At 41.5% G+C, this 14867-nt stretch overlaps 1 long non-coding RNA gene across 1 annotated transcript in view; it reads right to left on the bottom strand.

The window, feature by feature from the left end:
- Positions 1 to 6290: 6290 nt before the first annotated feature.
- The window catches only part of LOC124179327, a 31375-nt gene continuing 22798 nt past the window's right edge, over positions 6291 to 14867 (bottom strand). The window contains exons 3-4 of the long non-coding RNA XR_006870012.1: positions 7133 to 7305; positions 6291 to 7017 (exon numbers count right to left, since the gene is read on the bottom strand). This is a non-coding gene — a long non-coding RNA (uncharacterized LOC124179327). The remainder of the gene's footprint in view (positions 7018 to 7132; positions 7306 to 14867) is intronic.

Genomic DNA, 14867 nt, shown 5'->3' with positions numbered 1-14867 from the left:
GCATTACAATGGTATTGCGATGATGAACGGTGACAATTCGCAGTGCGATCACGACGCTCCGAAGCTAGGCTAAGGCATTGCAGTCTTCGGCCAAGTTTTCATGCAAATTAGATCCATATTACTATTTTCTGTTCTTCGAAGATGGGAGGTTACCGGATCACGGATCTCGGCCAATAACGTGCAGGGACAACGCCCACGTGGTTATTTCGAACAAACAAATTTCTCTCTGATGGAATTAAATAGATATTGAGTTATTGGCTACTTCTCTAACCGAGGTTAAGTGGTTTTATAATACCGGAGGGTGCGCCACCGGGCCCGATCGAGTCTTTGCTCGTTTATAATTGAGAGATATTCTCTGCAGCGGTAATCTGCAGCCGAGTACCAAGAAGCTTTTTCGGCCTTAAGAACATGAAGTGCCGAAACAAATACAAACCGTGCCAATTTCGCAAACCATCGCGGTATACCGGGTTGTGAAATAATCTCCTTCCCACTGACCTATCTGAACGAGGGATAGCCAATAAAACGTCGTGTTAATTTTCACACGGGGTAACAAGTCACTCTCGTCGAATCATAAAATGTCAGATTAGCTCTCGCGCGCTGCCTACCGTAGGTATAATATACTTATAATGGCAAATTCAGCATTCAAATAAATTACCGTATACCGAAACCGAGCCATCCCAATTTCAATGCTAAACCTGTAATTGGCATCTCTATTAGTTTAGCGTGAGCTGATCACTGGTCAATTTCGAAAGAAACAAAGATGATCGTCGGATAAGCGGCTTCGGCGTATCTAGATAGACGGCTGATTGCATTCGTAATATTTCAAAACACGACAGGACTGCAAGGTAACTTCAGAGGCGTTCGACGAATCTCGCTTGTATACCCTGGCATTAACCTGCACGCGGCACCAGATATTTCCTGATATAATATCCTGCAAAGGTGAATTAAAACGAATTGAACGTATAACAAGACAAAAACCATAGGCAAAGAAATAAAAACCCGTATTTCCCAGCGTTGCATAAAGGTACTTTTACATTTTACCAATCAGATTTTTAAGCGCATCTACTACGTAAATCTGACAATGAGACAGGCCGCGTCGAGCAGCTGTCAATCGTTATTTTCATCGACGGTCCAAACTCTTCTTAGAGGTATACATCAATCGCGACTCGTCCGATGGGCGCAAGTTTCGTGGCGAAGAGCTTCGGCGCACTCCTGCTGCAGTATCTCCGAATCTACCAATAAATTACATCTGTCAAAATGAGAGTCACGACGTACCCTCGTATAATGGAAGATGTAGATTATACGTACATTCGTGTGCACGTAATCCCTACCTCCGCGACGTTTCGGGTACGCGTTTATACACCTCTGCATGTGTTGAATACTGCATGTGAATTCGAAATTGTCATCTGCGCAAAGTCGTTACGAAATAGTTTCAACACCCTGGATGACAAATTAAATTATAAGCTGATCCGACGTGTCGGGTGTCAAGAGGTTAAACGACGCAGCGATGACAGCCATCTTTATTTTGTGTCGAACGACATTCGTCGAAAACCATACGGTCGGAATGCCACAAGTCCTCCGCTGATGTCGACGTCGTCGTGAAATGACTTTCTCACGACAGCGTCACGGTCACTTCCCATAAATCCAAAAGCTACTGACAGATCCATGGGAAACCCAATCTTCTGACGTATAATGAACTATGGGTACAACCGCCTGCGTTACACATGAGGTGCTCGAAATTATATGCTGCAGATCAACGCTGCGGGCAACGGAGCCTAAATTGCATGCACTCTACATGCAGTCAATTTTAAACACCAATATTCCGTACACCAATGGAATTAATTGCTCAACTCGAAGACCATGTATATGTGTGAGGTAAAGTTGTGCAGTGAAAGAGTATTCGATATATCTCATTACGAGGATATTCTCAATCACAGTCTGACTCCTCCTCCATAAGGTGAGAATTCACAATTATGTTTTATTTTGTTCACTAAATATTGAAATGTCAGTTACCGCCCACCGTACTTGACTCTGCTGATTTTTTATCAACATAGTGAATCACCATTATAGCATTATTTTGTCCAAGGAATTGATCGTATTTTGTATCGTAAAAAAGCCGATAATACCAAAGTCCGCCTACTAACGATTAGCGTCTCTCATACGGCATAGATCTTAGGACATGCTCGCAGAGTGAACTACGTAATTACTTGCGATGACACGAGAGACCGAAATGGCACACTCATCGTACCACCAAAAATAGTGTAAATGAAATAATTCTTGAGTGCGAAAAAGTCAGTAGCACACGCTTACAAACAGAATAATAATTTTGACAGAGTGATTGATAATCTTGTTGTAAAAATAACAACATATCTCACGCAACGAAAAACTCCCTGCGTGTCGAATAAGATTGCGGATAGCCCTACGATAATAAAACGTTAAGGAAGAAGTTGCTCGCAATTAAATTGCCCTGCCCAACCCTCAAAGCATAAGTTGCACAATTGCGTGTTCGTAAACCTGTAAGATAGAGATTCGTTACGACCGAGGGACCACCTCCTAGTCGAGTCGCGCCTGACGTATGCCATATAAGCATGACTGCATTAAAATCCAAAGGCACTACCGACTGACTTTTGATCGGTCTTAAATGTCAAATGACGGTTCCAATCGTCCTTTTAATTAGCTCGGTGAAGCTGCCCGAAGGTCGAGCAATTCACCCATGCGCTGTGCAGTTTTTATTATTTTTATTTTTATTTTTTTTGTTTATTTATTTTTTTATTGCACTCCCGCATCCTCTTCTCGCGATGCCCATAACTTTCTTTCCTTCAATATGGCCATGCACCAAATAAAATTCATACAGTATGTATATACTGTATACTGTATACTGTATACTGTATACTCACCCTGAGTATTACCACTCACATTAAACGTTCTGCATGAACTATTTTATCGCTCAGACGGTTTATCGAAAATTGACAATTTTCATTCTAGATCGATTTATTTCATCGTGATAATATTTGAAATTCTGATCAGATGCCTTTTCTTGAACAATGAACACGGTTTGTGCGGCATAACATTCATTTCGTGGGCTTAGTCATCACCTGCATCAGGAAAAGTACTATTTTGTTTGGCCAACGTTAATGAACCGTTACAAGAAAATGCAGGATGCGGTAAAATGATATTTGACAGTTTTGAAACAGTGATACCTGTTTAATGATCTTCTATAAATACCGGACACTACATAGACGCTTCACATCGTAAGCCGAAATCGTCCCTGCTTTCTTTGTTACAATCAAGATATGAAACGAAAGAGAAAAAAGAGAAGGCATTTTTCTTACGATCCGTGTGAAGATTACAAATAAGAAAGAAATAAAACATTCTTTCTGCTCACTTTTGTGTAAATCATTGTTAATCCCGTCCAAAGTATTTTTAATAAATGTATGAATATTTTTCGGCATTAAATTTGGCGGCTTTGATATTATACGGTTGTCACGTGTAAAAAAAAATATTCGCTTTTGTACGTTGGAGAGATCTCTACGGTTCCTCCAAACCCTCCCGGTTTTATGTCAAATTGTAAAAAATACAAGAAGAAGAATAAACTTCTGTGACATGTTTTTTTAAATCTTCATAAAACCTGTTGTTCAATATCAGGACCAGATTTCGCACTGCAAGATTTTTGCCTCCAAAAGCGTCTGGGTCAATTGCTACTCGCTAAAGTACATAGGTATGAATAATATCAGTCAATTATTGGATCTAAGGATCATGCATATACATATATATATATATTAGGGTAGTTCAAAAAAATCTAAATATTAACAATAAGGGCTTAAATTTTAACAGACATTTTATTTCCCCTTCCTACAACTATCGAAGGTGTGACTTTGAAGAAGAAAAACAATCGGTTTTTCTGAACCATCTGTACATATACATGATCCTTAGATCCAATAATTGACTGAAATTTTCACCCGCGAACTACAAATTACCGAAGTGCGTACGTCGTCCTTCGGTGGAATAAAAGCTGGACGGAGGTGCCGGCGAACCTTAATATTTTACGCAATTGAAACGACCTGGAACGAAACAATTGTAGAACACGCATATCGAGTGAATTTTGTAGCGTTGGAAGGCGCCGGGAGGTCAGGGTCATCGTCAGAAACAATAGGAGCCCACGTCACTACCTTGACACTCCGAATACACCTCCGTCCGGGACGAAATAAGATCCCGCCTTCGACACGCAACGTTTGTCTTCAGAGTAGTTATTTGGTTTATGAATAAGCGATGCGTTTTAAACATATTTCGAGCCCATCGTGGAAAAACCAACGCGGTTCTGTCACCGTAGCCGAGTCACCGATCATATTTTTAAGCACACTCGCAGAGTACCGCAAACAATAAGCAGAAAAAGAATATGAAGAAGCAGGAAACGAAAAAGGATCATCGGTCCGAGCCGATTCTGCTTTCCTGTATAATTATCTAATTTAAAAGAACCGTTATTAGCTGACTTTGACGGATAGAATCATTCAGTCACGTTGTAATTATTTTATGCAAAATGTTGCTTCTTTTAAAGGAACTAAAAACCACTGTGATACTGATGAGGTAATTCAAGACTTCCAAAACTGGTTTTACTCACGAATGAATGGACAAAATATGACAATATTTCAGAAAAATGATTTGGTTGCATTTATGGCCAAGTTGATCATTGCTCTGGTTCTACAGATTAGAGTCCCCGTACAGCTTCCGAAAACAAATCGATAGGTATCGCCCAAACAGAAACGAAATATTTTATGACTTGATTACTGTTGAAGTATTGGCATGTGTCGAGAAACAATTTAACCAATTATGGTGTATCGTAATTCCAATACAACGTTCGACTGAAAAAAAGAACCAAATATATATTTTCTCTGCGTGAGTGTTTGTCAAAGTGAACTCAATTAACGACGCTCCGTGTTTGCTTCTTATTACCGTCATAGCTCAGGTACGAGTTTTTGTTCCCTTTATATTAGCCGATGTGGGATCAAACGCAGCTCCGCCGACGATGCTGGCGACTCGCTGTCGTTTTGCGTGGGACGGAATAATGGTACCTGGACCATGAACGGAATGGTAGCGTCGATCGCAGGAACCTTCGGGGAGACCCACGTACAGGCGTAACTCGCCATCCGGAGTCCCTGCTTCGTTCTCTGAATCACGATTGATGACGTCACGTGATGTCATAGCCAAGAGCCGGAGGGTGCGGGGAGTATTTAGAATGTGAATATACATGCATGCATATTGAAACGAACCTCGTCTCGATGAGCGATCGGAGTTGACCGTTGAATGCCTAATGACAATGTCACAACAACATATTCCGTCGCCGAAGAGGATCCGGTAACAACAGCGGAGGACGTGCCGCATACCTATGCAGACTCAGCTTGTCGTTGCTCTTGCAGGAGGCTTGTTTCCTTTTTTCTCCTCTTCGTTTCGTCCCAATTCTCTTTACTCGTACGTTCAAACAACGCTCGTCTTACCGTATTCCAGACACCGACTGCACGAATCGCAATCTCGAATACTGTATGCAAATAATAAGTGCAGCGATTCGTTAGCGAATTTTTTCTTTCGTTATTTTACATTTTTTACTTATTCATTTGGTTCTTTCAATTTCTCTTTGTCCCCACGGAGAACTCATCCAGATTTATACGATTCCTGCTGATACCGGATTCCGCTTCCCGACGCAAAAGAGTGCAGGTTTTTTTCAACTCGTTGTCGGCAAGTGATAATGAATGGTCGCCATATAATGCCGTTGGAACGGTTGAGATTCGTGTAAATTTTGGTTTAATCTCTGGGTTTTATGGGGGATTTAACAATTTACGGCGATCAAAACGTATACCTGGGGAAATGAAATGATGTTCACCGATGCGACGATATCACGTCTGCGCATAAAAGGAAGACGTCTTCTTTCTTTCTTCTGCTGCACCCAGCTCCGGCTGCCCGCGGCATTCGGGACTTTGACCTTTCCCAACATGATTCCGGTAAACCAATGGTCCAGGTCTTTATAGGAAATAATATCTTGCACCACGCACTGAAATTCGAGTAACTCTAGCGAAGCTAAAATTTCTCAAACCTGAAAGAGAAATGATTTTCTCTACACAAATGCGGTATGCGGTATGCGGTATGCGGTATGCGTGAGCCGACATTTCTGATGCGGAGTTTGGCAATCGGCTTTAATAGCCAGATTATAACCCACTCTACGCCAAGCTGCAATTTTCATTACGTATACGTATAACAACGATTTTCTAAGCACTAGCCTTAGTCATGCATCTCCAAGACTTTACAGAAATCTATCGCTAATGATCGTTCCATCGAAATGTGTGACAAAAGTCCTTGGTGACACGAATTCAATGATGCCTCTGGCAAGAAATTTGCTGCAAGGACTTTTGATGAGTAATTTTAAGCACGCTTGACTCAGTTACAGGTTGACCGCCATTCCTCGACTGCTGCAGTAGTTTGAGACAAAGAACGAATCTTCCGACACCGCTTGCACGAATTGGATATGTTCAAGAAAGTTTTAGTCAACGAATTTATTTTCAAAACCTTCTGGAATTCCACGAATTAAGATGCGAATAGCTCGTTTCGTCAAAAGAGAAGAATCATTTTCTCGATGGTAGACCGGTTAATTGGACACCAAAATACACTTTTGCTTTCAGTGTAGAAAGTGCAAGCGCTAACGACTTGTACGACGACACTACAGGTATACGTGCGACAGGGATTTAGACCTGGCAAGATTCGGATACGACCTTCAGGTAACGGTTACTGGGGTCGAATTCATCAGTTTTATAGATGTCGCAACCCGCGTGGCATTATACCAGTGAGAACCAATACCCTCGATGAGTTTACTCGTAGGTTGGCGTCCGTACACTTTTACTCCATGACGCAGCATCAGGATACGACGGTACTCCTGAACCAGTTACGAGCATTCACCTTAACCACATTATAAATTGCCTTTGTCCCTCGCTCGCGCTCGCTCACAACCTCCGGCGGGATATTTCTTCAATTCTTAATAAACATCCGACTCATTCATAATAATCTGGATTTCATTGCGACTGCAATCGCGGTGTCTGTGGCAGTCGGACGACTCATCGCAGACGCAATATCTGCAATAGTTTCATACCTTGAATCCAGATTGTTGTCAGCATTCACGAACGTTGGGTCTCCACGGATTAACGGAAGAATCAATTCCATGTCAGCTTGAATGCTGGTTGCATCATGCCTTCCTGCAGAACAACTGGAAACAGAGGATTGGAACCTGCCGTTAGAGGGTAGAGGGTTGGTGATTCTTGACCTCTGCAACATTTCGTATCTTTATGATTTCGGCTAGAGTTGTGCAATCCATGAACGTCAAGGAACCATTTACACCGGTGTACCTAAGCAAATACGTGAATATACGTCGTGACGAAGCGCACGCGTGACTGTGATGACTGTTATTTCACGTGGATGGAGCATAGTAGCGTAGTGCGTATGCCGAAGGAGTGTAAATTGATTGGAACAACCGAAAATTGTACGATTGCGCAAGGCGGTTTGACGGCGCGGGCACACCTTCGTATATCCCTGGCTTCGTTCGATTCCTCATTAATCGCATCGACTAATTTCAAATTAGTATATCATATATCATATTTTTTTTTTTAACTATACGCTTGATGAAATCGCTCCAGGGTATTCAACTTTTAATTTCATCGCATTCTTGAGGGCGATTTTGGTAAACAAACATAAAGTGATTCAGTGTATAGAAAAACAGCAGCGTTGGGCAATCCACATTTATGCTCTTTACGGTGACGGGATGATACAGCAGTGAATGGGTAATAGGTTACATCGAAGTAATACGATGCAGTTTCATTTACGACACAATACTCAATAGCATAATGTCCGAATTGAAATGTAATAGCTTGAAATTGCGCGGCTACCGCGTCATTGAAAAATTCCTCACAAAGCACTCAACGTGTCAGATATACCCGGTGGCGCGATTGCAAATTATTCAACGAGCTCTAATTTCTCTAATTTCGATAAAATCTCCGATCTAAACCAGCAAGTGAGCTCACTCACAGCGCAATTTCACCAAAGACGAATTAGGTATTCTCAGATCGACAGGCGATAGAATGACACGATCATTAGCCATCAGATGGCAGCCAGATTTATTGTACATGAAACTCAAGCGTGAAATTACATTCGGAGATACATTCGGAGATAAAATTGTTCACTTATTACGGTCTGCGCCTATTATAATATCCCCCCGTGTGCATTATACCCACACACCCATCTATGCATACCTACGCCGGCATTCAAATTTCAAGCTCCTCTGAAGCTCGTTACACAGAGATATATAGAGGTAGGCAGCAATTCATTGTTTCTTGCACCATCGAAACGTCTTTGCTCAATCGAAACCTGATACCGCCAAGTGTTACTTGTGTTTTTCAAAGTCCTGCACAATTGGCATGAGGCTAACGTAATGCGCCGCTGCGCGCTTTGTCAGTTGACTAATTGTACTTAAAATACGTCGGAATCAATTAAGACCGAATACAGGAATCGGAAAAGGATGAAAAAAAACGCCAACACCATATAGACAGTCAGAGATCGGAATTGGAGAGTGTGAAACAGGCTTAAGGACCCCCTCGGTTTGGCCGGCGTGTCAGTCATCGGCTTTCTTCGTGTCGAATCAACGACTGATAATGGAATCATTAGCCAACGATTGACAGAGAATGATGACTGGCTAAGGAGAAATTATGATATTAAACTTTGACCCGAGAAAATGATGGTTGAAATATATTCGCTTTTACGAATGCGTCACTCCCACGAGAAGAGGTGTATAACGTACCTAGGTATATCTGCCGTATATACGTGTAATAAGGTACGAGAGGCGTTCTTAAACGTATTAGACGAGGAATGGCGAGGCAACGAAACGCGGCGATATGCAGTTCAAATGTCAGATAATCAATTCCACCCGACACTTTTGCCCATTATAATCCTCGGACAAATTTTGTGGTATTAGGTATCACGATCGCTCGGCTCTTCCCAGCCCGACTGAAATGATATCGCGAAATCGCGTTCGAGTCAAAATCTACTATGGACGCGTTTTGTTCGGAGAACACAGCAAGTTGACCATCTCGTGACCGCTTTCTCCGCGGGCGGCTATCTCTTCTTCGTTGTCACATTATTATAGGCATGATCGTAACGGGTGCTATAGTAATACCCGGATTAACTTACGCCTCCTACACAATACGTAACAGGTGAGAGCACCTACAGTTAATGTGCACTTACAGGGCGATTCATCTTGGGAAAACCTTAAAGCCAAACTATCCACGTCACTCCGTTCTCATTTCTCTACGCCACTCTAATCTCTTTATCTCCGCCGTTAGTTATATTAGTCGTTACTTCAGTATGAACCCAGACGAGAAACTTGCTAATGTCGTTACTCTCGGCAAAGCTCACCGTTTGGAGTGATTCAAGGTCGGAAACATTGCGGTACGATGATACGAGCTTGCAATTTCAATGATACTCGATTGAATGATCGGGTAGCTGGAAACAAGTAGCTGCACTTGGAAATAAAACGGTGTTGACCATTTAACAACATGATAGGCTAACAGAGTTTGAATAATTCATTTGAGTCGGTACAAATCTCTACGTAAGGTCGACACGTAGCGGTAAGCTTTAATCGATATGAATACAAATCAACGCAAATCTTGCACCGAATTTCTAAAACTTGAGTAGGTAGTCGGTGACATTCAAGGTCGGCAATCTTATATTTTTATTTTTTTATGAAATATTTTCACTCTGCATGAAGTTGTGCCTTGGAGTGAATTAATGAAATCCCAAAAGACAATTCTGAAAAGGAAATCGTCCGAATAATTGATTATGTTACCTAATTTGTTCGACTACTTGAGAAGACATGAATTAATTAGAAATACTTGATTAATTAGTTTTTGCAGCCGATCGAAAATTTCTGACGACTAAAACTGAGCGATTTCATTTTCACCGAGCCTCCAATGGATGGAAAATGTCGCAGGACGTGTTCCGATTATATTTGCACGCGAAGAACAGGTTTAGGCGGATATGAGATCATAATATTAAAAGCTACAAGCCCCCAGGTTTCTCATTAACTGGATAGTATAAAAAAATTCATTACCCTGCGCTATAAAATTATTCGTTCGTCCCTTGCAAAGCCGAATTAAAAATTCCTCATAGCAACTACCGAGCGCCCATTTCTACCCATCTTTTTGCATTCCGTTTCAGCGCGGTGTGCTGGTAGCTGCTTGCCCGAGTACTGGACTTCTTAGCGGGGAATTAATTGCTACGTTTTTTCTCTTTATCTCTCTCTCTTTCTCCCTGTGGTGGAACAAAAAATAAAAGCATTTCATTAGTATTTACATTACCCGACGCAGCTCCGGGGAATAAATAAATTTCATCTGCCTATATATTATCTTATTTTGCACGAGACGCATGCACATGTGTGATCGCAATATACCTGTACGCCTGTTAAATTATGCACGTAGATTCGTGTTTCACATGATAATATACAGGCGATGCGATAACGGAACGGGATGGAACGGAACGGAACGGAACGGTGCGGTGCGCAACCTCGAACAGCCTTGCCTCCGGGCGCATCTTCGGCATCTGAAGCATCGCGAGAGGTAGGAGTGAATGGGCGGGGTACAAAAATGCGCAAGGCCAAAAACTTGACGAAATACCGAAAGTCAAATTACCGACACGTAAAAAACTAGGAAAACCATAAATACGAAAAGTCGTCGCGGAGAAAAATAAAAAATGAGAACGCCAGAATGTATAAATAAATTTAAACCGACACTTGTTTCGAGAATGGGCAAGATTACGATGGGAAAAATATTGAGTTGCGAAAATTCAAAACAGTCAAAAAGTTGACTTTTCGAATGTCAGACTCGTGCCTTTTTCGAGAAATTTACGTATCCGAATTTATCGATAACGACTAACCAAAGACTCGAAAGGTGCAAATCCCAAAACCCACCAAGACAGAATATTAACGAGATTCGGTATTTCGACCTTCAGGGATTCTGGTCCTTTTGCATTCAGCGAATCGAAATTTTGCTCCTTCAGAACTTTCATTGTCGACAAATAATTTTTTTGTTTTTTTAGCTGTTCGAAGTATTAGCCGCTCGCAATTTTTAATTTCGTAACTCTCATCTTTCTATATCTTCATATTCTGTGCTTTGTTCATTCAGAATGCAGACTGTTCTGAAAATTTGGGGATAAAAGACCGTTCAGTTGAATGACCTTTCGAGAAAAGAATTATTCTACTGGGTGATTTGTGGAAAATCCCAATTTCGGTACTCTGATCGTTCGTTATTTTAAAATTCGTGTCTCGAACGTTTCGGGTTTTCGACCAGTCGACTTTTTAGTCTTTCGGGATTTTGACCCTCACCCGATTGAATAGGTGGGATGGGATTCTTACACCTACGGTCGTACCTGCCTCAATTTGAGCTACATGTACGACATGGCGTCGATGCCATTTGTGTGCCGCGTCGTGAATAAAAAGTAGCATAGCAAAAAGCGAAGAACTCAGAATTCTTCGGAAATTCACCGAATACTGACTCACTCCCAAACAATACGATGTATACTTCATATGGGATGCTTCGGCAAGTTTCGTACCTCGGGATGTGGGTCAATCGATAAATCACGCCACGCTAAATTATAGCTGTTCGTAACATATCGCCTTTTCAAATTGGTCATGTCACTTGAGATTTTACTTTCAGTTCGAAATGGTATCAGGCGGTGCCGAACGCTCACCATTAGCTTAGATGAAAGCCAAAGTATCTTTGTAAAAATCAGCCGGGTGTAAATCGAGAAGTGGGCGGAGAACGGCATCACTCAAAATAGTTGTTTTAAAACATTGAGTCGATACCCGTCCATCAGGCACCTTGAATTTCAAAGTCCGAAAACTCCACTGATGTCGGCGAATTTGTAAATTTCCATTTGCATTTGCAGAGGACCTCTTATTGGTATCACAATCAACGAATCCAGTGATCAACTGACCAACCGACGACTCTTGCTTAATTTCGACAGAAAGATATTTCGAGCCGAGAATTAATGATCTTTCCTTCGCGGGAGACGATTTTTCAAAGGGTTCCGACGATTCAAGCTGATGGAATTCATGGTTATGGTTCCACTGATTTTTCTTTTTTTTTTCTTATTCTATTTTACGCAGATGCATCAGGTCCGAATGACGAAGGAGAATAAGTGAGGAAAATACAGACTTGTAGGTATAAACTGGGTAATTTTGAGTGACTGGAAATAGTTTGGCCAGTGTCAATCCGTGACCTGACATAGGAAACGAAATATTATACTTGCGTACGTACGCAACTGTAAGTAACCAATTAAAAAATTTTCTCCGCTAGGTAACTCGGACAATAAATCAAAATCCAATCGCTAATATATGTGCCAAGGTACTGGTCAAGTTCAACCAACTTACTCACGTCCGACGTACGAAACATCCGGCTAAACTGAGCGCGGTTGAAGATATGCGAGAGAAATTGCAGAAAACGCCGGCATTTACAGCTACATCGAAATTTTTCGAGTTGACAAAAGTTCACGAGGAACAATTTGGGGACTGAGCCCCTGATGCCAGCCAGGGTCGTCTCTCCTCCTGCGGAATGAAATATGAGACTTGATCCCCGGCTTTGGCTGTCAGTTGCCACACAGCGTATTATAAAGGCCGCGAAATTCTTGTCCGCCTTTAGGAAAGTCCGGGAAAGATCATGCAGCGAAGTTGGACGAGGATCGAGCAAGTTCGGCAAGGATCGAGCGCTCCGCGGTTATATAGAATGAAATATGAGTCTCGGGTTCGTTTAGTTGCAACATAACATATAACAGCCACCAAATTCTTCGCTGAGCTGGCAGCCACCTTTGAACCAAACTTTTACTCGTGTCCGCCGAGTCCCTACCAATCCGCTCACAATCAGCTCTTTCACTCGGATCCCTTACGGAGCCGCCTGCTCACAACTCGAACCAACTCCGTTCGCAGCGCAGTTTCACGGTGTACAAATTTCTTGTCGTATAAATCTCCGGATAATTATAATCATATATCGATTAACTATAGGCGAAGGAAAGAGAAAGAGGAGAAAGAAAGAGAGAAAATTACTCCATGTTTTGATGCAAAAAAGGCACGAGTATAAAAGCTTCCGGTTCGACGAAGTGTTAAATCTTCGTATGCTATTTTTTAGCTCTTTATGTTTTCTTCGTTTCATTTTTTCCTACGTCATAAACTACATAATACTATACGTTATACGCCGCGTATATGAAAGTCTCTAGCTGTAAGAAGTGATCTTCCGTAAATTAAAGGCTGTAAAATTGCAAAACTTGTAGGTCTTTATTACTCGCGTCAGATCTCGAAAACAGAGAATAAATTTTTTAAACATACCACATTCCTCATTTTATTTCACGCCTCTAAATCCAATCGCGTCTATCAAAGCGAATCGACTCTTCGTCGCTCATTTACCTTCTACATTATTATGTGGACCCATACGTAAGTTATAAACTTTCGCTCGCTACTTGTGTAGTATACCTGCTATATAAGATCAATTTTAGACGTTCGAAGATATGAAGAATGAAACGACGAATTAACCCAAATTCAATCGTCATTCGTCATGTGGTTGTAAAAAGTATTAGGTAGATGAAAAGTGAAATCCAGCTTATACCGGGAATGTCAAAATTATAAACTAATGGTGGATCTTTCCCGCGTTGCGCTTCGAATAGGAAAACAATCGCTCTACCCGCATTACGGATTTCCGGTATAAGGAAGAACGAGTGGTTTGACGGCCTTAATCTTCTGAATTGCATTAAAAGTAGGAAAAAATAGTTTTCGAAGGTTATTCACATTGATGGGTTAATCGAATTTAAAAATAAAACGTACGCTCATAATGAATCATGGGAAACCCATAGCTGCAGCTATCGGCAACTATGTAATGAACAATATCCCCGTTACAGCTGGCTCATCGACATCGCGATTCGGTTTCGCGAAGTTACGAACCAAACCAAAAAGTAGCAAATAAATTAAATGCCAGTGGTTTTCGGAGAGTTGGAACCGACAGTTTTAGACAAAAGTGTTCAAACTGCGTGCATATAACGATACGATTCCTGAAAACTGAGCATTAAATTACTATCGTATTTCCTGTAATTTTTCACACTCTGACCGTACATCTATTTACGAACGGCAAAACGAGAAGAAAAATCCACAGAGTATCGCGGGAACGTCGAGTATGTAATGGGCTTGGTCATATCCTCTTGTTCACGATGGGAATTTGAGCCACGCAGATATTTATTCCTTGAATTTTCTAACTATGATACAAAACTGGCTCATCTTTCATCTGTTATTCTTCGACGAGAGCACAATTATTATCAATCTGAAAATTTCTCAATCGTATACGCACCCTGATCCTCGTTTATAGCTAGATTCGTTAGCGCGAATGACCAGAATATGCGCGTGTGCGCGTTAGGTTTGAGCGTATACAAAACTAATGCGGAAATATTGAAAAAAATACCCGCTCCTGTTATGGTAAACAGCTCGACGAAATAACCTAGTCATTGTTCAAAAGGCACACCTCTAGCTGTGCCGCCTGAGATAGCACTTGGCTCTGGGACACGTATAATGAGTCGAGGGAAAAAAATGTGATAATAATAAGAAGGAGAAAAAAAATGAGATAAAGATGTTGCTGAAATCCTTAGCTCAAGGCAATAGAAGATTCCAATCGATTAAAACGTGCGTTCTTCTCCGTAAACGGTCGCAATAAGGTATCCCCTCTATAATTAATTCGTGCCGCACAAAAATCTCATCCGCATTCTGGCGGTATGCGGTGTGCGATGATATCTCGCGTGTCGGCAAAATA

The sequence above is a fragment of the Neodiprion fabricii genome, chromosome 4 (assembly GCF_021155785.1).
Source record: "Neodiprion fabricii isolate iyNeoFabr1 chromosome 4, iyNeoFabr1.1, whole genome shotgun sequence".
Classification (NCBI taxonomy): domain Eukaryota; kingdom Metazoa; phylum Arthropoda; class Insecta; order Hymenoptera; family Diprionidae; genus Neodiprion; species Neodiprion fabricii.
This window is presented reverse-complemented; position numbering and strand designations above follow the sequence as displayed.